The 26,544-nt window shown below is 44.2% G+C and overlaps 1 protein-coding gene across 7 annotated transcripts in view; it reads right to left on the reverse strand.

Annotated features, from left to right (window-relative positions):
* The window catches only part of CFAP61 (cilia and flagella associated protein 61), a 256,494-nt gene that overhangs the window by 114,010 nt on the left and 115,940 nt on the right, over positions 1-26,544 (reverse strand). The window lies entirely within an intron of this gene.

Here is a 26,544-nt window from a genome sequence, read left to right on the forward strand (position 1 = left end):
TGGACTTTGGGAGCAACTGTAGACTTGGAGTTTGTTTTCTGCATATAATTTGTTTCTGGTTTTATGTTGATCTCAGTTTAGTATTTAGAGCTTATTGTCATCGGTAGATTTGTTTATTAATTGGGTTGCTCTCTTCCTTTATTTTTATATACATATATTTTTTCCTTTTTCTTTTTTTTTTTTTTTTAATTTTACACTTTATTTATTTTTGGCTGTGTTGGGTCTTCGTTTCTGTGCGTGGGCTTTCTCTAGTTGCGGCGAGTGGGGGCCACTCTTCATCGCGGTGCGCGGGCCTCTCACTGTCGCGGCCTCTCTTGTTGAGGAGCACAGGCTCCAGACGCGCAGGCTCAGTAGTTGTGGCTCACAGGCCCAGTTGCTCCGCGGCATGTGGGATCTTCCCAGACCAGGGCTCAAACCCATGTCCCCTGCATTGGCAGGCAGATTCTCAACCACTGCGCCACCAGGGAAGCCCACCATTTTCTTCTTTTGTGAGTGTGTATATGTATGCTTCTTTGTGTGATTTTGTCTGTATAGGTTTGCTTTTACCATTTATCCTAGGGTTCTGTCTGTCCGGTTTTTTGTGTGTTTTGTTTTGTTTTGTTTTTTTAGAATAGTTTTTAGCACTTGTTATCATAGGTGGATTTGTTTATTGGTTTGGTTGCTCTCTTCTTTCCTTTCTTTTTTGAAATTACTTTATTTTTATTTTTTATTTTTATTTATGGCTGTGTTGGCTCTTCGTTTCTGTGCGAGGGCTTCCTCTAGTTGCGGCAAGTGGGGGCCACTCTTCATCGTGGTGCGCGGGCCTCTCATTATCACGGCCTCTCTTGTTGTGGAGCACAGGCTCCAGACGCGCAGGCTCAGTAATTGTGGCTCATGGGCCTAGTTGCTCCACGGCATGTGGGATCTTCCCAGACCAGGGCTCGAACCCGTGTCCCCTGCATTGGCAGGCAGAGTCTCAACCACTGTGCCACCAGGGAAGCCCTGAAATTACTTTTTAATTTTAATAATTATTTTTTATTTTAATAAGTTTATTTATTTTATTTCTTTTTTCTTTCTCTTTCTTTCTTTTTTTTTCTCCCTTTTCTTCTGAGCCGTGTGGCTGACAGGGTCTTGGTGCTCTGGCCGAGTGTGAGGCCTGAGTCTTTGAGGTGGGAGAGCCAAGTTCAGGATATTGGTCCACCAGAGACCTCCCGGCCCCATGTAATATTAACTGGTGAGAGCTCTTCCAGAGATCTCCATCTCAACACTAAGACCCAGCTCCACTCAACGAACAGCAAGCTACAGTGCTGGACACCCCATGCCAAACAACTAGCAAAACAGGAACACAACCCCACCCATTAGCAGAGAGGCTGCCTAAAATCATAATAAGTTCACAGACACCCCAAAACACAACACCGGATGTGGTCCTGCTCACCAGAAAGACAAGATCCAGCCTCATCCACCAGAACACAGGCACCAGTCCCCTCCACCAGGAAGCCTACACAACCCACCAAAACAACCTTACCCACCGGGGGCAGACACCAAAAACAATGGGAACTACGAACCTGCAGCTGCGAAAAGGAGACCCCAAACACAGTAAGTTAAGCAAAATGAGAAGACAGAGAAATACACAGCAGATGAAGGAGCAAGGCAAAAACCCACCAGACCTAACAAATGAAGAGGAAATAGGTAGTCTACCTGAAAAAGAATTCAGAGTAATGATAGTAAAGATGATCCAAAATCTTGGAAATAGAATGGAGGAAGTACAGAAACGTTTAACAAGGACCTAGAAGAACTACAGAGCAAACAAACAATAATGAACAACACAATACATGAAATTAAAAATTCTCTAGAAGAAACCAATAGCAGGATAACTGAGGCAGAAGAACAGATAAGTGACCTGGAAGATAAAATAGTGGAAATACCTACTGCAGACCAGAATAAAGAAAATAGAATGAAAAGAATTGAGGACAGTCTGAAAGACCCCTGGGACAACATTAAACGCACCAACATTCGAATTATAGGGGTCCCAGAAGAAGAAGAGAAAAAGAAAGGGACTGAGAAAATATTTGAAGAGATTATAGTTGAAAACGTCCCTAATATGGGAAAGGAAATAGTCAATCAAGTCCAGGAGGCACAGAGACCCATACAGGATAAATCCAAGGAGAAACACACCAAGACACATATTAATCAAACTATCAAAAATTAAATACAAAGAAAAAATATTAAAAGCAGCAAGGGAAAAGCAACAAATAACATACAAGGGAATCCCCATAAGGTTAACAGCTGATCTTTCAGCAGAAACTCTGCCAGCCAGAAGGGAGTGGCAGGACATATTTAAAGTGATGAAAGGGAAAGATCTACAACCAAGATTACTCTACCCAGCAAGGATCTCACTCAGATTCTACAGAGAAATTAAAACCTTTACAGACAAGCAAAAGTTAAGAGAAGTCAGCACCACCAAACCAGCTTTACAACAAATGCTAAAGGAACTACTCTAGGCAGGAAACACAAGACAAGGAAGAGACCTACAATAATAAACCCAAAACAATAAAGAAAATGGTAATAGGAACATACATTTCGATAATTACCTTAAATGTAAATGGATTAAATGCTCCAACCAAAAGACATAGACTGGCTGAATGGATACAAAAACAAGACCCATATATATGCTGTCTACATGAGACCCACTTCAGACCTAGGGACACATACAGACTGAAAGTGAGGGGAAGGAAAAACATATTCCATGCAAATAGAAATCAGAAGAAAGCTGGAGTAGCAATTCTCATATCAGACAAATTAGATTTTAAAATAAAGACTATTACAAGAGACAAAGAAGGACACTACATAATGATCAAGGGATCAATCCAAGAAGAAGATATAACAATTGTAAATATTTATGCACCCAACATAGGAGCACCTCAATACATAAGGCAAGTACTAACAGCCAGAAAAGGGGAAATTGACAGTAACGCAATAATAGTAGGGGACTTAAACACCCCACTTTCACCAATGGACAGATCATCCAAAATGAAAATAAATAAGGAAACACAAGCTTTAAATGATACATTAAACAAGGTGGACTTAATTGATATTTATAGGACATTCCACCCAAAAACAACAGAATACACTTTGTTCTCAAGTGCTCATGGAACATTCTCCAGGATACATCATATCTTCGTTCACAAATCAAGCCTTCGTAAATTTAAGAAAATTGAAATCATATCAAGTATCTTTTCTGACCACAATGATATGAGACTAGATATAAATTACAGGAAAAAAAAAATCTCTAAAAAATAAAAAAAAAAAATAAATCTCTAAAAAAATCTCTAAAAAATCTCTAAAAATCTCTAAACACATGGAGGCTAAATATACTACTAAATAACCAAGAGATCACTGAAGAAATCAAAGAGGAAATCAAAAAATACCTAGAAACAAATGACAATGAAAACACAACAACCCAAAACCTATGGGATGCAGCAAAAGCAGTTCTAAGAGGGAAGTTTATAGCAATACAATCCTACCTCAAGAAACAAGAAAAATCTCAAATAAACAACCTAACCTTACACCTAAAGCAATTGGAGAAAGAAGAACAAAAAAAAAAAAAAAACCCCAAAGTTAGCAGAAGGAAAGAAATCATAAAGATCAGATCAGAAATAAATGAAAAAGAAATGAAGGAAACGATAGCAAAGATCAATAAAACTAAAAGCTGGTTCTTTGAGAAGATAAACAAAGTTGATAAACCATAAGCCAGATTCATCAAGAAAAAAAGGGAGAAGACTCAAATCAATAGAATTAGTAATGAAAAAGGAGAAGTAACAACTGACACTGCAGAAATACAAAGGATCATGAGAGATTACTACAAGCAACTATATGCCAATAAAATGGACAACCTGGAAGAAATGGACAAATTCTTAGAAAAGCACAACCTTCTGAGACTGAACCAGGAAGAAATAGAGAATATAAACAGACCAATCACAAGCACTGAAATTGAAACTGGGATTAAAAATCTTCCAACAAACAAAAGCTCAGGACCAGATGGCTTCACAGGTGAATTACAGCAAACATTTAGAGAAGAGCTAACACCTATCCTTCTCAAACTCTTCCAAAATATAGAAGAGGGAGGAACACTCCCAAACTCATTCTACGAGGCCACCATCACCCTGATACCAAAACCAGACAAAGATGTCACAAAAAAAGAAAACTACAGGCCAATAAAACTGATGAACATAGATGCAAAAATCCTCAACAAAATTCTAGCAAACAGAATCCAACAGCACATTAAAAGGATCATACACCATGATCAAGTGGGGTTTATCCCAGGAATGCAAGCATTCTTCAATATACACAAATCAATCAATGTGGTAAACCATATTAACAAATTGAAGGAGAAAAAACATGATCATCTCAATAGATGCAGAAAAAGCTTTCGACAAAATTCAACACTGATTTATGATAAAAACAATCCAGAAAGCAGGCATAGAGGAAACTTATCTTGACATAATAAAGGCCATATATGACAAACCCACAGCCAACATCGTCCTCAATGGTGAAAAAGTGAAACCATTTCCACTAAGATCAGGAACAAGACAAGGTTGCCCACTCTCACCACTATTATTCAACATAGTTTTGAAAGTTTTAGCCACAGCAATCAGAGAAGAAAAAGAAATAAAGGGAATCCAAATCAGAAAAGAAGTAGTTAAACTGTCACTGTTTTCAGATGACATGATACTATACATAGAGAATCCTAAAGATGCTACCAGAAAACTACTAGAGCTAATCAATGAATTTGGTAAAGTAGCAGGATACAAAATTAATGCACAGAAATCTCTTGCGTTCACTAATGATGAAAAATCTGAAAGAGCAATTAAGGAAACACTCCCATTTACCATTGCAACAAAAAGAATGAAATACCTAGGAATAAACCTACCTAAGGAGACAAAAGACCTGTATGCAGAAAACTATAAGACACTGATGAAAGAAAGTAAAGATGATACAAACAGATGGAGACATATACCATGTTCTTAGATCGGAAAATCAACATAGTGAAAATGACTATACTACCCAAAGCAATCTACAGATTCAATGCAATCCCTATCAAACTACCAAGGGCATTTTTCACAGAACTAGAACAAAAATTTCACAATTTGTATGGAAACACAAAAGACCCTGAATAGCCAAAGCAATCTTGAGAAAGAAAAACCGAGCTGGAGGAATCAGGCTCCCTGACTTCAGACTATACTACAAAGCTACAGTAATCAAGACAATATGGTACTGGCACAAAAACAGAAATATAGATCAATGGAACAGGATAGAAAGCCCAGAGATAAACCCACGCACATACGGTCAACTAATCTATGACAAAGGAGGCAAGGATATACAATGGAGAAAAGACAGTCTCTTTAATAAGTGGTGCTGGGAAAACTGGACAGCTACATGTAAAAGAATGAAATTAGAACATTTCCTAACACCATACACAAAAATAAACTCAAAATGGATTAAAGACCTAAATGTAAGGCCAGACACTATCAAACTCTTAGAGGAAAACATAGGAAGAACACTCAATGACATAAATCACAGCAAGATCCTTTTTGACCCAGCTCCTAGAGAAATGGAAATAAAAACAAAAATAAACAAATGGGACCTAATGAAACTTAAAAGCCTTTGCACAGCAAACAAAACCATAAACAAAACGAAAAGACAACCCTCAGAATGGGAGAAAATATTTGCAAATGAAGCAGCTGACAAAGGATTAATCTCCAAAATATACAAGCAGCTCATGCAGCTCAATATCTAAAAAACAAACAACCCTATCCAAAAATGGACAGAAGACCTAAATCAACATTTCTCCAAAGAACATATACAGATTGCCAACAAACACATGAAAGGATGCTCAACATCACTAATCATTAGAGAAATGCAAATCAAAACTACAATGAGGTATCACCTCACACCAGTCAGAATGGCCATCATCAAAAAATCTACAAACAATAAATGCTGGGGAGGGTGTGGAGAAAAGGGAACCCTCTTGCATTGTTGGTGGGAATGTAAATTGATACAGCCACTATGGAGAACAGTATGGAGGTTCCTTCAAAACTAAAAATAGAACTACCATATGAACCAGCAATCCCACTACTGGGCAGATACCCTGAGAAAACCATAATTCAAAAAGAGTCATGTACCACAATGTTCACTGCAGCTCTATTTACAATAGCCAGGACATGGAAACAACCTAAGTGTCCATCGACAGATGAATGGATAAAGAAGATGTGGCATATATATACAATGGAATATTACTCAGCCATAAAATGAAACGAAATTGAGTTATTTGTAGTGAAGTGGATGGACCTAGAGTCTGTCATACAGAGTGAAGTAAGTCAGAAAGAGAAAAACAAATACCGTATGCTAACACATATATATGGAATCTAAAAAAAATAAAATAAAAATGGTTCTGAAGAACCTAGGGGCAGGACAGGAATCACACGCAGACATAGAGAATGGACTTGAGGACACAGGGAGGGGTAAGGGTAAGCTGGGACGAAGTGAGAGAGTGGCATGGAGTTATATACACTACCAAATGTAAAACAGATAGCTAGTGGGAAGCAGCCGCATAGCACGGGGAGATCAGCTTGGTGCTTTGTGTCCACCTAGAGGTGTGGGATAGGGAGGGTGGGAGGCAGACACAAGAGGGAGGGGTATGGGGATATATGTATATGTATAGCTGATTCACTTTGTTATACAGCAGAAACTAACACACCATTGTAAAGCAATTATACTCCAATAAAGATGTTGAAAATATACATATATGTATGTTTATAATATAGAATTTGAATGTCTTAATAATTAGGTAAGGAATCAGAGAAATATACGAAATGATCGGTGATAAGTTTATTCTCTCAGGATTTTTGTTAAGTGAAAAAAGTTGTATTGTTAATTGTTTTCGCTTGCTAAAAAAAAGAAGGTTTACAGAAAATGTGTCAGGTATCATCTGTCTGAACATTATTTGATTGAAGAAAGAGGACTTCAGGCCATCCTTCAATTTCCATCCCAGATCTGGGACGTGTGCTTTATCAGAATGCAAGAACAGTTGATATTTAGCCACAGGCTTAAAAATATTTTGCATTTAATATCCCAGAAGTAGACTGGAATCCACCCTTATTCCCATAGAAGCAACTTACAAATATATAGCAAAGAGTTTCTATGGCATAGAGTCATTTCCTCAGCGTGAGAAGCAACTCTGGAAAAAACTGTTTGTGTGAAATCAACATTGTAGCAACAAGGTCAGTCAGACTTGTTGGTAGAGAAGGCAGTTGGATACATGGAGTGATCCTGAGGGCACAGGGATAATCCATCCAGTATCCCGATGCCTGCTATTCTTCCATCAAAACTTTAACACAGACCTTAATTCAACAATTTCAACCCAACAGATACTTATTGAGCATCTCCCATGTGCCAAGAACTGGCCTCAACACTGAGATAAGAATGAGGCACAGCTCCTGTCTTTAGGGAATTCTCATTAAATCAGGAGACAGACATGTAAACAAATAAAATGGAGCAGTGTATCAGGAAGCTATGGCTGTGTAACAAACCAGTCCAAGATTGAGTGGATTAAAAGAACAAGTGTTCACTGAACTCATGACGGCAGGGAAGTCAGGAAGGTCTTCTTGGAGAAAATGACAGCTGAGCTGGGTTTAGAAGGATCCTTCCCAGGTGGTCGAGGGAGAGAACAGCCTTCTGGATGGGAGGAAAAGCCGGTGCAAGGGTCTGGAAGAGTGACACGTTCCACTGAAGAACAAATTAGCCTCTACACGTGCATTTTCAGATGATGTCCTGAGAAGGCAGAGTGGTCCTGCGTGGGCCACACGGGAGGCAGACATAGAGGGGCTGCATGGGGAGGAGCAGGGTCAGGAGAGACCCTGGCATCTCTGGGCACAGAGCACGATGGGAACTTTCTGTTCCCCCTGGGAACAAGCTGTTTGCTCAGGTCAGGTCCCTGGCTATTTGCACTGCTGGTTTAGGCCTCGGGTTCATTTGCCAGGAAAATGACAGCAGTGGAAAAAGAACTCATTTTCCTGAGAACTGTCCACGCGAGTGCTATTCTATAGATACAACTTTTCAATCTGGCTGTCTCCCCGCAGCCGTTTCTTTATTTTCACTCTTGAATCTTTTCAACACACACTTGCACGTCCTGTAAGCAGGGCTCCTCTGTTCACATCTAAGGTGTGCCTTCATGCGCACTTTTAGTCTTTCAATCAGGCTCGGTATTTCCGTTGACATCCAACAGTATCTCAGAGCTGCTCTGAAGAAATTAAGCACATCATGTCTTTCACCTCGATGCAAACAACTGTTTGTACTCTCTTGCACATGACTTGACATTTCTGCACACCTAAATGAAAGGTGCACTCGGCTTTTGTGTGAGCAACACACAACGACTCTTGTGAAAGAATAAGCCTTTCTGAAAATTCCTATGGAGAACGCTAAGGCTGAAAACAAAGTTCAAAGGACCTTGATCAGAATCCGTGGGCCAGCCTCTTGGTTCGAGGGAAGGACGTGCAGGGGGGAGAAAAACAAACCCAGCTTATTTTTAAACTGAAATTAAAAGAGAGCTTGGTAGAGAGCGAAGCAGAAACCACAACAGGAAGGAAGCTGGCCACCATAAACAGGAGTGGCCAGAGCTGAACAAAGGTGGGGACACGTGTGAATAAAACACGGAGGCTAAATTCAGCCACGCAGATATTTCACATCAGATCAGGGAAAGCAAAAGCCTTGTTCCGCTCCTTGTTCTTATGAAAAGAAGAGCTCATTGCACAGAGGACATCGGTATAGAAGATTTCTACTTCGCTCCTTCCCCTCTTTCTTTGAATCCATTACTGATGATTTTGACAGCACTTTTGAGAGACACTAATTCCACGCTCTCAACGGAAACTTTCCCATCATAGTAAGATAGTAAGTATTTTAAATATCTGAAGTTACAACACACACACACACACACACACACACACACACACACATACACACACACGCACAGCAATAACAATCCTGCTGTAATTAATTAGCACAAAAGGCCAGGCCAGGCCTGGAGGGCTTAAAAGGGGAGCTGGCTTGCCGCTCCTGTGGGAACCACCCATGGGATGGCAGGTGTCTCTGGCAGGGTGTCTGAGTCTCCACGTATCAAATCAAGCAGAAGACCTGGGGAAAATGTCCCCCTTTGCTCACTCTGCTGTGTATTCAAACACAAAGTATAAAAACAACAACAACAACAACTAAAATGGCTCTTGCTGGGGCGGAAGGGCAGAGGCAAGCGTATTGCTCTGTCTTTTACACCTGTGCACGGCTGACATCACGCTTCAGTGCAAAGACAGGCCCAGAACTTTTCATTTGTCGCATGCACGTCAGCGGTAAACAGCCCCAGCGTTCGTGTTAATGACACCATCTGTCGGCTCCCATAACTGTGTAGCGTTCGGCTTCCAAACAAGATGTAATGGCAGCAACACATGAAACCCACTGACATTTACAGTAAGGAAATTTATTATCCGCCGTCGGTTTGTATAAATGTGTTTGCATGACTGCTGGGGCTATAAAATCATCACCTTTGCCAGGCAAGAGAAGGTGCAATAAATAATGGATTTTAAGCCATGCATGTACTACCAAATCATTAAACATTTATCACTCAGGCACAATAGCGTCTTAAGCAACAGTTACCACTTGAAAAATTAATGCCACTTTTGCGGGTTAAATGAAAACCATTTAGTCTAAGCTTTAATGATGTTCAATATGGTTTGGTATAGAACACAGGGATTTTTAAATTTTTAAGTTGAGCATGATATATGCATGTAAATAACTCTTTTATAATAATTTTCTCTTGAGAAACAACCAGTCTATGCTCTTTTGTTAACAAAAATACTCAAAAATATAAACTGAAATGTTTCTTGAAAAAGAAATCAATGTTAAAACCTTTTCAAAACTAGAAATGACAAAAGAAAGGTTCAAATGGCATTCTTCCCTTTGAAATCCTTAATGGATCGGTCAGTTATGGTTGCAATTAAATCATTTTAACTTAGAATTAAGGAAACAAGTAAATATAAAGTCAAAACCAACCAATTCCCTTGAGTAATCGAGCCACATTTGTCCCCATTACTTAGTCCTTTAAAATCCTCTCCCCACAGGGTGCCCGGTAATTTTTTCCTTTTTTCTTGTTCTATGGGTATCCACGGCTTTAAAAAAAAAATCCATGGAAATAACAATTCAAAATACAGATAGATTGGGCGATGGTTACTGGCTTTATGGAGGACTCATCAAAGAATACTGTTGGATTCAAAGGAACAAAGAGAGACAAAGGTGGGAACGAGTTACTTGTTTTCTTCCTAGACACGGAACAGTGAAGGTGGGAACCCCTGGCTGCCCTGATACAAGCCTCCCGGACCAGCAGACCCAGCCTGGACCGAGGCTCGGTCACGGGATACTCCGAGGAGGATGGATCCTTGAAATAACACCATGTCGACACGTAAAAGGATCACTTATCAAGAGGAAACAGAGGAAGCTCTGTTTTTAGTGAACAGCACTGTTTTGTTTTGTTTTTTAATATAGTTTTAGGCAGAAGTCAAGAGATGACTGAACTAGAGATTTCTAGCTCAGTTTGTGAGTCCGGCTTAACTCCTTGGTGAGAGCTGATGTGTAGGTTTACAGGCCTGCGTGACAGGCGGGTTTCCCTATCCACTCTCCCCCGCCCCTGCGGGCGCAGCCCCAGCACAGGAGGCAGAGGAGGGCATCCCTGTAGCAGGGGGACCAGGTGGGGCAGGAGAGTCAGGACGCCCTCTTGGGAGCCCTGCTCCCATCACTGAATCCGTGGAAGGACTTCAATGTCAGGATTTCAACGTCTTCATCCCCAGGGCTGACTGTCATCTCAGTGGCTCCTGGGGTCGCCTCTCTGTGCGCTCTAGGATGGAAATCCCAGGTTTTGTCAAGTGCGTCTGGGAGGACGGCTTCCTCGATTGCCAGGGAGAGCCATCCGTCCTTTGATGGAGAACTTCAGGGCCCAGCCTGGGCAGACAGAGGGGCGGGGGGGGGGGCGCCACTCGATGTCCCCTGCTGTCCTAAGTACCTGGCGAGGCGCGCCACGTGTGGAAGCAGCCCAATTCCTTATACACGCCCATGAGTCTCTCCCGCACAAAGGAGCCACTCCAGCAACTAACTCCGGTGAGCTTATGTGGACGTGACCCTCAACCACCAGGACGGTTGTCCTATTATAATGTAACATGTATTGCTTAAGCCTTGACGTTCAGACAAAAGCACCAAGTGGGGGATTCTTCTCAAGCAGTGTTCCTATCCAGTATCCTGTGAAAGCACCACACACTCGCCCTGTCCTTCCATCTGTCACTGATTAATTTAAATACTTCCTAGAGTTCTAGCTGTTATATGGCATGTTCTGGAAATGATTCTCAGGGCTCTCTCAGGGGCTGAGGATGGATGAAAGACCAAGAAGGCCTTGCTCTTTTCTTTCAAAGTGGCCTTGGTGCCTCTAGTTCTTGATTAATCACTCTGCCTCTGCACACGTGTGTGCATGTGTACGTGTGTGTGTGTGTGTGTGACGGACAGAGAGACAGAGAGACAGAGACAGAGACACAGCGAGAGTGTGCAGCACGACAAAAACAGCTCTCCTGAGGGTGTGACACAAGGTGACAGCCTGAATGCAACTGTGAAACGAAAAAAAACAGTTAACAATGAAGAAAGAGAAACAAAAAGCAATTCAACAGATGCATGTCATTTTTACTCTGCAGCGAGGATCAGTTTTTTTTTGTTAATTATATCACCTATTCTTTCCTTATATTGATAATTACATAATTACATGAAACAGATGGGTGACAGAATGCACCCAGATGGTGAGAATGTAAACAAGCTTACCAATTGCTTATTCTTGAGCATATTATAAAGAATTATTTAATAATACATAGATTTCTATACTCTGCACATCTGTTAAATAGAGCCTTCAAAATAGCAGTTACTTTGTCAATTTTCATACCCAGATACAACGCCCTCCTAGGAATTCGTGGGAGGCCAACTGCCATCCAGGTAAAATATTTAACCTTTTCCAAACAGTTGGCCATGTGAAATTCTAAACTCTTATCTGAGTCCATGGGTTTCCCCTGTTCCTTTTAAAAATAGAAATAATCATTTCAAGGGGAATTACAATCCCACATAGCTCTAGTTCTGCTTTGAGCAAGCTATGGAAGATTGAAAAGGAACAGGGGGAACATAATTTGAAATGTTTCCACTGCATCTGATGGATTTCTGGAACTAAATTCTTTTAAAATAACCATGAATTAGGAGTCAAAGCATCAGTGCTGCATCGTTGGGAGTGTGTCCATAGGGCTCAGGGCCAGGTTGCATTCTGTGGGTGTAAAGAAAGAAGAGAAACCTTCCTGGCCCTCACAGCACCCCTCTGCCCCATCAGTTCAGGCCTCTGCTTAAATGACCCTCACCGGAGTCATCCTCCAGCCCTGCCTGGGTTTTCTTCTTGCCCCACCTGGCACAGAGCATCCTTTTCCGTCTGTCCCTTGTCTACCTCCCCGCTGGACACAGGCACCAGGGCAGCAGGGATTTGTCCACTTTCTTACTGCTGCAGCTCCAGTGCCCAGAACAGGCCCTCCACATGGTCAGCACACAATAAACACTGATGGAACAAATGACATAAATTAACTGTCCATCTCCAAGCTTCCCAACCATCCATGCAGGACGGACCCGGGCCCGAGGTTCAGACAGGACCTGGGGCATTGGGTCCTGTCCACGCAGGGGCAGGGGTGACTCTGGGAAAGGTGGGTCCACACTGTGGTGTGCATCAGAGTCGGGACAAAGAACACAACACCGGGACAAGTGATGCCGTGGGTAGAGAAGCGGGCTCAGGCTTCAAGTGGGGAGGACCTGGACAGGGGAGGCTGGTGAAGAACAGAACTCAGAATCAGGCTGTGGTCACCCACTGCACTCTCGGAGTTGACTAGGTGTAGACATGCTTGGAATTCGGGCACTTCTCTAGGGATGGTGATTGTGGGGTGTGTGTGTGTGTGTGTGTGAGAGAGAGAGAGAATGAGAATGAGAGAGAGGGAGGTTGGTTCATAAGCAGCATTTGAGAAGACTTGGGTTTGAAACCTAACTATGTGCTTTATCAGTAAGGAGAGTTTCTAGACCACGGGTGGTTGTTGGGATTAAATGTACTAATTCTTATAAGGAATATAGAAGAGTGCCTTTCACACATAACACATGACAAATGTTAACTATTATTGACATTTCTCTTGACTTTACTTGGTTGTTCTTACTTTTAGCATATTTTTTTTTATTTTGAAAAGAAATATAATGAGACTAATTGAATAGTCTCATTCAATTACACAGTGCTTTGTTATGTTTTATTTTGTAAAGTCAATAACATTCAGAAAAAAACTTTAATTCTCCAACGCAAGCACTAAACACAACTAGTTTTGTTTCTATACATTTCCTGTTTTTGTCCTATGCATGCATATTTCTAGAAAGTTGAAATAAACCCATAGTTAAATAACACACACACGCGCGCGCGCGCGCGCACACACACACACACACACACACACAAATGCATTTGATTACTCAGGGCCTGGAGATTCTTTTGGAATCTGGGCTTGGCGGGATGCATCCCCCATCTGCCCTCCGGTGGGGGCGAGTCCCCAGAGGGCAGGCCAGCTGGGAGGGAGAAGCCAGGTCATCTCTCCTGGTGCTCAGGGGAACCCGGGTCTCAGTGTGGCTGCCCTGAGTGGAGTCAGGGGTTCTCGGGCTCCAAGCAGCATCCCCCAGAGCAGACAGCTCTCAGGGAGCAGGACACAGCGAGAGGGGAGATGGCGGGGACAACCCCACAAGGGGTAAGTCAGGCGCCTCCACCTGAGAAGTCAAAGGGGAGGGAGAGCCAAGGGCGGGGGCAGAAGTGAGCCCAGCCATCCAAACTCCTTCCGCCTCTGGCACTTGCTCCCCTCTTTGGGGTGAATCAGATCACCGGCATATGTATCTGTCTGTCTGTGTGTCTGTCTGTAGCCTCGGTCCTACCAACCCAGAGTGACCCAAGACCCAGGGGGTGGGGAGGGAGGCCGTCTAGTAACAAATTAAAATAGTTGTCAATTGTACATAATTCCGTGGGACAGACCATCAGGTCAGAGAGCAGGTCAGACCATCTCTGTGACCTGCTCACAAACTGTAACTTGTGAAAGATAATAATACCCGGCTCACTTTTTAAAATCAGCAATCACCTCTGGTTTCACGGAGGCACCATACTGAGGTGAAATCAGGGTGCTTTTGGCCAGCAGAGCTTCACTATGGTGACCAGAAAGTGCTGCCTGAGCCTGATTCCCTGGAAGCACGGCTCCTTTTGGTTAAATACATAAACTACCATAAAACCCTCGATTATAACAACTACCGTGGTGATCATTTCAATGCAATTGAATTATATTTTTAAAAAAACAAAACAAACAAAAGCTAGGACATGATTGAAGATCGCCAAGGCAGGAGCCAGGGTATAGTGTGTAATTCTCGGTTATCACCACAGGTCCCCAGCCCTGGAGGGCGGGAGCCGGCTGCACGGTGGCTGAAACATCTTTGATATCGCGAAGAAGCAGCCATAAAATCCTTTCTGGCTCCCACGCTTCTTCCACACCTTATTTATTCTCTTTTTTTCTCCCCCGTTTTTAAGTCATGCTTTTTGTTTTCTTCTTGCTTATTAAGTTGGTTACTATGGAGATCATGACATCAGTAATCTTGACTAAGCTTAATGGTCTTGAGGCAACATACGGGGTAAAGGTTTTTATTCTTCCTGAAAGAGGTTCAGCCCCAGACAAGAGCAGCAGCCTGAGGTCTGAGGCCTTCAAGCTGCTTCTCTGACAGGGGAGGGCACATGGGGGAGGGCACACGATGGGGGAGGGCACACGATGGGGGAGAACACACCACGGGGGAGGGCACACGATGGGGGAGGGCACACGATGGCGGAGGGCGCACCGTGGGGGTGGGCAGAGCACTGGGGAGGGCACATCGTCAGGGAGGGCACAGCAGCTCCCCAGCCATGCGGCCAGAATGGGCAGAAAGGCCACGGCCCCAGATACCCGGCACTTCAGTTTCCAAGGCTCATTTAATCCTTTGCCTCCGATGAACACAAATGCCATTTTCCCTTCAGATTCAGTGACTGTGTAAATAATGATAAATAAACTCAGACAGCTTTATGAAAATTACTAAAATGTGGAAGACTTTTAATGCACCTGTGCTCAATTTGAACGTAAAACCTCCCTAGGCTCTTGGTCTGTTTGGTGTTTTTCCTAGTCTTTCACATCTTTCAAGAAAGCATATCCTACATTGTTTCCACTAGAATTTATTAACAAGATGTACCATCTAAAAACTTTCACAAAAAGACCTAAAAGTTAGACTTATGCCCTTTCTAGTACAGGCATCTATTGACATAAAATCACGTCGGAACGAAGGGGCTATGCTTGTGTAACTGCTCCAGGGGCTAGAGGGAGTGGGCCGGCCCCGCCAGCAGCCTGCTGCGTCTGCCGTCCCTGTGTACATCACTGTCATCATCATAGTCAGCTACTGTTTTATATTAACAGATGCAATTCATTGCTGCCAAGTCCCCAGCCCCTCCTGACCCTCAAGCAGCAGCCAGGAGACGCCAGCCGTCGTACACACGCGCTTCTTCATTTCGACGCAGAGAGCAGGTTGAGAGGCTTTTCGGCCTCATGAGAGCCTGACTTTTGAGTCCCAAAAAATCAGAGTTGATGCTTCAAACAACAGATTTCAGAAGAACACGTGGTGATGGCAGAGTCTGTGGTCCCAAGACCAGATGAGGAGGCCAGTCGGAGGGAGAGAGAGAGAGGTAAATGCAGCCCAACTTCTCCTTCCCTCAGTTAAGGCCGCAAAGCAGAAGGAGAAGGCAGGATCCCCAAGGGGCTTCTGGAGAACACGGAGGGTAGAGAGGCCTGTGCCTCATCGGGACGCCCGGCTGCCTCTCCTGAGAAGGTGGAGCTGGTTAAGGGTGGAGTCAGGGCAAGAGAGGATGAGGCCGGCCAGGAGCTTTCCGAAGCCCGGATGGTGCGGGAGGGAGGGAGGGAGGGAGGGAGAGAGAGGGCGTGCATGCTCCAGAACCTGAGTCCTGACCCGAAGAGGGGACCCCACTGCGAGCCCTGAGGGCCGGCTGGGAGCCTGGATACCAAAATGAGGGACGGCTGAAGACAGGTTGAAGCTCTGAAAATGAGCGAATGCCTGTGAGGAGGGAACACTCCTGAATGGACTCCATGTAAATGGTAAATGGCTAAATGTGCCTGGAATCAGTGGAGATTCCTTGTCCTCCCATCACGTGGAATGGAGGCTCCAAGCAGAGATTCAGCTGAGTTAAAGGAAAACGGGGAAATGAAAGGCTGTTGGCCATTTGCACACCTGATTATCTGCTTAAAAATCTACATCTCACTGTAGTATATGTATATACAATGGAATACTACTCAGCCATAAAAAAGAATGGAATAATGCCATTTGCAGCAACATGGATGGACCTAGAGATTATCATACTAAGTGAAGTAACTCAGAAAGAGAAAGACAAATACCATATGATATCAGTTATATATGGAATCTAAAATATGACACAACTGAACTTATCTAAGACACAGAAACAGACTCACAGACATAGAGAATAGACTTGTGGTTGCCAAGAGGGAGGGGGTGGGGAAGGGATGGATTGGGAGTTTGGGATTGGCAGATGCAAAGTATTTCATATAGAACAGATAAACAACAAGGTCCTATTGTATAGCACAGGGAACTATATTCAATATCCTGGGACAAACCATAATGGAAAAGAAAAAAAAATGAATTAAAAAAAATCTACATCTCACAATAAAAGAGAGGGTTCCTCATGCTGGCGGTTTACTTAGATAACGTAAACACACTGCAAGGAGAAATCATCTTTCAAAGTTGGGAATCACAAGCTTTCATTTTCAAATTCTACAAGGTTATCCCTTTTGATTAAAGAGATAGTAGCTTTACCTTTGACCTAGCAGAACTGTTTCTAGGAATTTACTGAAATGAACTCATGATGAATGTGCTCAAAAAAAATAAGGATGGACATGGTGGCATTGTTTATAATGATAAAAGTTTGTCAAAAACATTAGGGAACTGGCTACAAGCAGCAGTGGTGGCTCTCAGGATCTGGCATCCCTACACTGTGTCCCCGCGCCTCAGCCCAGCAGCTGCTCGGCCTGGGGAAGCTGATGTCACCAAGGACATGTGAAGCAGGAAGACAAAGGATGCTGCATTCCACAGGAGCTGCTCTCGTGAAAATGGGAAAGCAGGTGGGCAAACACTGGTTAAGTGACTTTTAAACCCCTCATTCACAATGAAGATACAAAAGCGTTGGAAGAATGGAGAGAAGAGGATTTTTCTGGAAATTTCCTCTATGAGAACTGTTGATGTGCTGTGGGTCGCATGCCACTCCACCCCTAGGAGGAGGGGTGGGGGGGGGGTGTCTCGTCCTTCAAGTCACAAGATGAGGGTTTGGGAGCCTCAGAGACCCTGGAGTGAGTTCCCACAATTAGTGGACACAGCACAGTGGCATGTGGTTCCCACCCATATTGACGAAACTGATGAGCCGGCCAGCTGCTGGGAGGCCGGAGGGAAGGTGGCCGTGCTGGGCGCATCTGCTGACCAGACAGCCTGGGCTTTTATCGGAGGTCCTTCCCGTAGGGCCGCCTGCAGGGGCAAATCAGACTCCGGCCGCAGAGTTGGAGGGTGCATTGCCTGCATTACGGGATGCAGGTGGGAGGTTGAGGCACAGGAATCTCTAAAGAAGCTCCAAGCACGTGCATGAGAAGAGCCGCCCAGCCCATGGGGCAGGAGCCACCCTCTGACACATGCCTGCTTTCCCAACTGTCCTTCCCCGCCCTGGTCCCAATTCCAGAAGGACCGGCAATATAGCTAAACAAGAACAAGAAACCAACAGGCTTTCTTTCCAAAAGCTAAATAATAATAAGCTAAGTAGATGCTAAGCAGAGAGCATAGTGAGTTAGAAAGAGCAAGGAGGCCCCGCCCTCCTTCCCCAGCTACAGGCTTCAGTGGGGATATGGGGAGGACAGACTCTAATCTTTAGATGACAACTGAGTTTGAGTTTTGATTATTACACAAAATAAAACTGGACGTTTTACGGAATTAAGACCATGTTTTGTGATTTGGAGTGACCCACTGTAACTACCTAAAACTGACCAGAAAAGTTACAGGACTTGCCCACTCTCTGTCCGGGTGCATGGGAAACCCGGCCACGGGGGACGTATTCTCAGGGTGACTGACGGGAGACAGAGATCAAGGGGCCTCATGATTATTCCCACAAGTCCTGCTGGATTAATGTTCAGTTACATAACCAAACCTCTCCTAACCTCAGTTTCCCCCACTGCAAAATGGAGAAAATAACACATAAACTTCTCTGAGAATGTGGCAAGATAATCCAAGTGGGCACATAACACAGAGCCTGGCACAGAGGACAAGGAGGCCACCCAAACGACGCTCTAGAATACACAGTGACACGCAAGATGTTCACACCATCGGAAGTGAAAATGCTTGTTTCAAAACACTATGTGTGTATGACCCCGTATTTAATTGCATGTATTTTTTTTCACAGAAAATAATCTAGAAGTAAAAACACCAAAATATTAAGAAAGGTAATCTATAGCAGATTGCAGGTTTCATCCATTTTCTCTTTACTTTTTTTTTCCCCTAAAATTTCTACCATCAATATGCACTGCTTTTGTAACCACATATATTATTTTAATCAAAGGGAAAGATGTAACTTCCCTAGTGGGCATCTGCAGCTCTAATTGTCCCCTTTGTCATTTTATATCCCCAGCTCCTTTAAAATACACAAAGCAAAGCTTCCTGTTGGCGGGCGTGCTTTTCCTCCCTGAAGGCGGATTCTGAAGAAGCCACTTAGCTGCGAAGGCCAGCTCCTGCCTGGTAGCTCGGGTCCACCCGGGAGCCTTGCTGGGCCGTGGCGTCCAGAGCTCTGCAGCCGGCAGCTGGTGCATCCCGAGGCCCTTCTGGACCTCCGCGGCCTTCATTACCCTGGCTCTGCAGGGAACAGAATGCATTTTTCCCCCTACTGGGTTGTGGCGAGAACCCCATCAGCATCTAAGAAAGCCTCAGAATTTTTTTATTTTTTCTGTTGGTAGCTGTTTTAAAAGCAGTCACATTATTAAAGGTGGGCTGAAGTGATGGACATGCTGGTGTGAAAAACAGAAAGTCCTCCACATCACTCCTGGGGTCTGGATGGGTACTCCCTGTGCCGCAGGAGCTCTCCGAAACGTTCGTGCAGGCCCCTGGGAGGCTGATGGGCCAGAGAGGGTGAGGCAGGGAAGATAAGTGCAGGAGAGATTTTATTTTAGAAAAAATCTCCGCTTTCCAAAGAACTGAAGCTTAGATTGGTGGTGTACTGCCAAATATGTGCATGGTGCTCTCCCAAAGCGGTGAGAAAGCTCCACTCCTGAAACTGAAGGAACAGTCAGGTTCACGGCTCATGCATGGCCTTGCGTTGGCCAGCACCTCACCACTTACTAGTAGAGATGCTGAGCCTGATCTAAGAATGAGAGTACAAAATGGTGCCATCACTTGGGAAAATGGTTTGGAAGTTCCTCAAAATATTAAACCTAGAGTTACCATACGACCAAGCAATTCTACTCCTAGGTATAATACCCAAGAGAAAAGAAAACATACATCCACATAGAAACTTGTGCACAAATGTTCATAGCAACATTATTCATAGTCGTCAAACAGTAGAAACAACTCAAATGTCCATCAACTGATGAATGGACAAGTAAAATGGTGTATGTACACACAACAGAGTATTATTCAGCAATAAAAAGGAATCAATGGGAACTTCCCTGGCGGTGGTCCGGTGGTTAAGACTCTGTGCTTCCATGCGCTCGATCTCTGGTCGGGGAACTAAGATCCCCCATGCCGTGCAGCACGGCCAAAAACAAAGGAATCAAATACTGATATGTACTGCAAATTGCTTGAACCTTGAAAAGATGCTCAATGAAAAAAGACAGTCACAAATACCATGTATTGTATAGTTCAGTTATATGAAATGCCCAGAAAAGGCAGATTCATAGAAACAGAAAGTAAAATAGTAGTTGCCTAGGGCTCGGGGTGGGGGGATAGGGAGTGACTACTAATGGGATTCTTTTGGGGAGGGGTGACAAAAATGTTCTAAAATTAGACGGTGATTGTTGCCCAACTCTGTGAATATGCTAAGAACCAATAAATTGTTCAATTTAAATGGGTGAATTGTATGGTAGGTGATTTATATGTCAATAAAGCTGTTAAGGGGGGGGAGGGAAGATGGAGGAAGATGGCGGGTGGGGGGGGGGGAGAGAGAAAGAGATCAACTCTCCTATAATATCTGTCCTAGAAAACGATGATAAGATATAGTATTGATTTTTGATAATACTGAGATGTTAAGAAGTAACTTTACTTTTCACAATTTCTTATCAGACCCTAGAGACCTCCTTTTGCTACTCTACCGCAACTCAATTTCTAAACAGTGTCCAGGCGGGTCCATCACGCCACCAGCGCACCCCCATCCACCCCTCACCTCCTGAGTATACCTTCAGTCGCTCATCCTGGGCATTTACTCGAGGGTTTTCTAACAACACCATGAAACCACACATAGCATGGAAGTGAATCTTGAAAAACAGATAATGTGACCCACATACAGGGTTATTATTTTTTTCCACCTTTCCCAGCAGCTGCCACTATAATTTCGAAAGGTTTATAACAACGAGCTGACACAACAAAGAGAGACATGGAGATAGCCCGGATCAGCTGCTGTCCAAAAACTGACCCCAGGGCTCTATCCTGGACCCCTGTGTCTGCTCCCAGCCCAGCCAGGGTCAGGCTGGCACAGGAACAAACCCAAGGCTGGGTGGCTCAGCCAGGAGGAAAATCCAGCTGTTCGGGAGGAAAGCCAATTATCTGTGGGTCACCTTTTGATTATGTAGCTGGTGCCAAAGATCTGGGAGATTCCAAAAGGTCTCTGTCAAGCCATCTTCCTTTTCTGTGGTTTGGTGTTCCTACAATAAGCCATGATATCACTGCTTCAACTTTTTAGATAAGAGAGCATATATAATGGTATGAGTTTTGGCATCCAACTGCCTGGGTTTGAAGCTCTGTCAAGAATTCGCCTTTGGACAAGTCACTTACTCTCCCTCCTGCAAGCCTGTTTTCTTTATGTACATTGAAGACGACAGTAGCAGTAACTATTTACAAGTGTTGATATGAGGATTAAACAAGGTAACTCGTTTAATGGGAAGTCTTTAGCGACAGCATGTTAGTAAGAGTAGCAGTAGTTGTTGTTTATTACTCTGTAACCTTTCTAAGAGGGAGGAATTTGATAACAAGGAGAATAAATCACTGATTCATAAGTCATTTTGATGTACACATATACACTATGTACAATACTAAACTAGATAGTATTCAAAGAATTGGAAAGAAATGACCATACAACTTGTATTCTTTGTTTGAAAAAAAAAAGCTCACAAAGGAATTTATGTAAATTATTCTAAGAATGTCAGAGAAAAGGGTTCATCATAAATAGGAGGAAATGCATTTCCCATAGGTAGGGTAACTGTAGGAAATGGCGGGGAAGTGGCTTGAAAAAGCAAACTGGACTCATGGCGGTGATTTAAAGTGGGTTAATTTCATTTCAGGAAAATATCATCACCATGGTCACATTAATAATGTTCAGTGCATATATGATGTTGAAAAATATGGGTTTGCATTTTTAGAAACTTCTACCAAGGAGATTCTAAAGGGCTAATTTAAACACACACACACACACACACACACACACACAAGTACAACCAAGGAAAGTCTAACGCGGGCAGTGAAAGTTTCCAAGTTTAAGGAAGGAGTTGGAGAAACAATTAAGCTGGGGAAAATCTAGCAGGTGCTGGGAGAATAATGCAATTTCCTAGGGCAGCAGATGTACAAGTGAAACAGTATCCAGCAACAGTCCATCAGATGGTAATTATAGCTGAACTGGGGAAGAACAGCCCAGATGAAAGGGGCGATTCAAAGGGTAACCGAATGCCAGAGCGTGACATCTTCCTGAGAGATCACACACTAAGAAAAATCGGGCCAGCACTTAGCTCCGAGAAGGGGGGTTAAACAAACCGTCATTTTTCTTTTGTAGAAGGACAAAGGGAAAACGGAGGCTTCAAATAATTCATTAGTTGAGATTTAAACAGACCGTCACCGATAAACAACCACAAAAAAAATAACAGGCGTTGATCACTCTGAAAGTCTGATTCCTGAGATGATTCTGTCATCTGAAAGATGATGGATTGATCTGGTCCAAAAAAATTTTGAAAAAAAAAAAAATGGAGAGGTGAGTTGACACGGTAATTCTATGAACACTAGAAATCAACACAGAGAACCAAAGTGATTGAAGTGGATGATGGGGAGCATCTCTTAATACTGAAGCAAAGGTAGGAGCTTTTTAAGTTCAAAGCAGATTTTCTGGTATTTAATATGACAAGTAAGAGTCATTTAAAACCCCAGTCGTGGAAAGGAAACCATGCCTCCGACCAGACTCATTCCCTCCCAACGGATTCCGCAGAACAGGTCTGACCCCGGCAGGGCTGTTCCTCCCGAGTCTGGCTCTCACTCTTGGGGACCCATGCAGCCCTCTCCCATCCCTGGTTTAACCAGCCCTGAGCAGCCCCACGTTAATACTGACACTGGGCTGTACCCTCCCCGAGGACAGGGCCCCTGTCACGGTCGTCTTTGAATCCCTACGGGGAGGCAGGAAGGACAGCAAGCCAGCTTGCCCAAAGAACCACCCGAAAGTTAAGTGTGGGTCAAATTGGTCCACAGTCTTTAATTAATATGGCCATCAGTTCACTCAGCCAAATTCTGAGTACTTCCCTGATCATAGTTCTCATGCACGTGGGCCACACTGATTCATTTCATTAAAAATTCCCATCAGAATAATTCTCAGAACGCAAATGCACAGGCCAAGACAGCCCATTCAAGCTAAGAAACGAATCTTCTCGGTCCATGCCACGTGGATTACGGTTAGGAAAAAGCCTTCTCTTATCCACGTATCTCTGCTGGTTGACTGTGGCGACATGATGAATCTTCCGGGCCTACCTCTGTGATGTGTGATGAAGACCGTTCACATGTTTTCCAGGTCCTTTCTTGTGACCTGACACGGGGCACACTGTCAATTGATACGAATGACAGGGACAGTTCGGCGGCAGGGACACCGACTTATCTAAACCAGGCAGCAGCTTCCTGACCTTGGGGTGGGGGGAGCACACTACCCTGCCACCCAGAGATGAATTTCAATCTCTGCTGCCTTGTGCCAGAGTCAAACTGGCAACCCACCGAGATGAAACGCTTTCTGTCCCATTACTCATGCCTGAAGTGATCTGTTCCCTTGAAGACTGGCTTCCTAGGTGAAAGCCAGGGAACGGATGGTCAGTCTGAGATGGGATAAAAAGTATGAAAGGTCAGTGCCCAGCGAGAGCAGTGTGCGGACACGTGAGGGTGCTGAGGGTTGCTCATAGCTCCGGGCAGAGGGGAGTGTAAAACTTAAAGGGACAAAGAGGGATTCATTTAGTAAGACAATCGCTCAACTTCAATGGCTGCAATACTATTTGCTCTGCTAAGAAATCAATGTGCTAAGGACACTGTAGAAAGTCCTCCTGAAAATTTTCCATCTGGCTCACCTTGACTCAGATAATCAGCCTAAAACATTAAATCCGCCTACAATGTTTTTTAAAATTTAAAATAGTGTAATATAGTATTTTAACGTTTGAACATCTAGGCTCATCCCATGTGGATTATGCTCTCGATAATCCTCTGGTCCAACTTTAAGATTTCTAACACTTTCACTAAACCTTGTTTACTAAATCTGAATCTTTACTAAACCCTTCTCAAGAATAAGTATAACAAGCAGCAGTAAAGTACTTCTTAAAAAGTCAGAATTCACCAACAGAGTAAACAACACAGCACAAAGTGTCGGATACTGAGCACCAGCCCCACCCATCTGGTAAGTGGTTGTCTTCCTGGAGCAGGGATTTAAAAACCCATCCTTGGGGACTTCTCTGGTGGTCCAGTGGGTAAGACTCTGTGCTCCCAATGCCAGGGGGCCTGGGTTTGACCCGTGGTCGGGGAACTAGATCCCACATGCATGCCACAACAAAGATCCTGCGTACCGCAACTAAGACCCGGCGCAGCCAAAATTAATCAATCAATCAATTAATTAATTAAACAAAATCCATCCTCTGCTATGTCTTGAAATAAGCTGGGGCTCTGTGGGGACACAGCACAGAGAGACGGCCATGGAAAAGCTTATTAAATGTAAGCAATGATTTCAACTCATAGCAACCTGGGAAGTCATGATAGGATTGTTTTATTTTATTTTATTTTATTTATTTATTTATTTTTTTACAAATCTATTTATTTGTGGCCGCGCTGGGTCTTCACTGTTGTGCGCGGGCCTTCTCCAGTTGCGGCGAGCGGGGGTCACTCTTCGGTGCAGCGCACGGGCCTCTCACTACGGACGCCCTTCCCGTTGCGGATCACGGGCTCCGGGCGCACGGGCCTCAGCAGTTGTGGCACGCTGGCTCAGCAGTTGTGGCTCATGGGGCTCTAGAGCGCAGGCTCAGTAGTTGTGGTGCACGGGCCTAGCTGCTCCGCGGCATGCGGGATCCTCCCGGACCAGGGCTCGAACCCGCGTCCCCTGCATTGGCAGGTGGACTCCCAACCACTGCGCCACCAGGGAAGTCCCGGTAGGGTTGTTTTAAGTGAAACAAAATGTTTTCTCTGGCTTTTTTCCCACCAGGAGCTCCAGCTCACCTCAAAGTCATCCAGTTCTGGAGATTCCCAGGGGTGGGGGTGGGGTGAGGATGGGGAAGCTCCAGAGGTTCAGGAACACGGCTCTTGATAGCAGGTGGCAGCCCCATGCTGCTCCCCATCCGCCCAGCCACACCACTCACGCCCCCTGAGGACTGGCTGAAGGTGCTGGGGCCGCGGGCTGCCGCCGACATGTGAGGGCGTCTCTTGGCCTGGCCACGTGGTCTATCCCAACTCAAAGGCATCTCAGCAGTGGCTGCAAGAGGGCAGCACCTCTCACACAGAAGCTGCATCTCTGTACTTTGTACCTGTGGCCGCTTCTCCTGGGATCAGCAGGACGTCACATAAGCTGTGTTTCAGTGACGGATATAGATGAGACCACCCTTCCTGACCCCGACGCGCTCTCTTGGCTCTCATTCCAAAGGAGTCCAATCCCAGGATCTCCACACACCAGCAGACCCCCTGGTGGTCGACCCCACGGTCCTGCAGATTTGCCCGGAGCCCCTTCCTCTCTAGAGTGTGATGCTGGGGCCCTGCTACCTAGGGACACACCTGTGGTCTTGGATGAAGTGATGACATGTATCTGTTGCAAGATGATAAGGGAGGAAGGAGAAGTGGGTGGGGCCGTAGAAGACGCAAAACTGGCCAAGAGTTGAACCCTGTTGGAGCTGTTTCTGTGCAGCCCATCGTGTGGGCTGAAACACGTGCCCATCTGCCTTCAGAAGCTTTTAGAGCAAGTGGGCAGAGTAATTCTGTGTCTGTTAAACCTAGTGATAAAATAATAGGACCTGAATTTGGTCTCTGTTTTTAATCTCCTTCTTCTAGGAATTCACATTTCACAAAACTATAAGTCTATGAGGGATTGTACATGAAAAAAAGAAGAAGACGAGGTCCCTCAGCATTGACAGAAGGAGAATCCCTGCTTTGTAGAACTTGCTCTACTTTTGTACATGCTTCACATTTTCCATAATGAAGATTTGGGGAGGGCAAAAGAATTGCTATTTGTTTTTAGTCTCTACTCAAATACAAAGTTAGAACTTAGAAAATAAATATAAATTTATTTTTTATTTTACAAACTTAAAGACTTAGGACTTTATACATAGGACTTAGAGCAGCCTGGGTCACAGTAAGCAGCTGCCTCTAAGATGGGTCTTGGTGGACCCACCCGCCATATGTAAAGCAGGAGCTCGGGACCGTGGGGTGACGCATGTCCTGCAAAACTGGGGTGTTGATTTGAGCACCATTTCCAGCACCATTTTTAGCTCCTTGGCTAAACGTTTGGAGAGTTTTTAAACTTTCCACTTTCCTCTTTTCTCTCTCACAAAGAACAAGTGTCAGCCCACTGAGGGGTGTTTTTCTACCGTATTTAAGTGGAAGTGTGCGCATACAGTACAAGCTTACATGTAAGTCAGCCTGACAAAGTCACGCTTCCAGCCAAGCTCCTGAACACGGCTCTGTGTATGGTTGTTTACACGCACACTTCCACTGAAAGCGAAATCTAGGTTCTGTTTGGTCCCTTTTCCTGTTCTGGTACTAAGAGTGTCCCAGGGCTGTGCAATCTAAGGTCAAAGCCCCTGCCACCCAGGACAGCTGAGACGGTCCTGTTCATCATGCGGACTCCCCCAGGAGTGAACAAACCTAGCACAGGACTCAGCCCCAAACGTCCTCACG

Source organism: Balaenoptera ricei, chromosome 15, assembly GCF_028023285.1.
Source record: "Balaenoptera ricei isolate mBalRic1 chromosome 15, mBalRic1.hap2, whole genome shotgun sequence".
NCBI classification, from domain to species: Eukaryota; Metazoa; Chordata; class Mammalia; order Artiodactyla; family Balaenopteridae; genus Balaenoptera; species Balaenoptera ricei.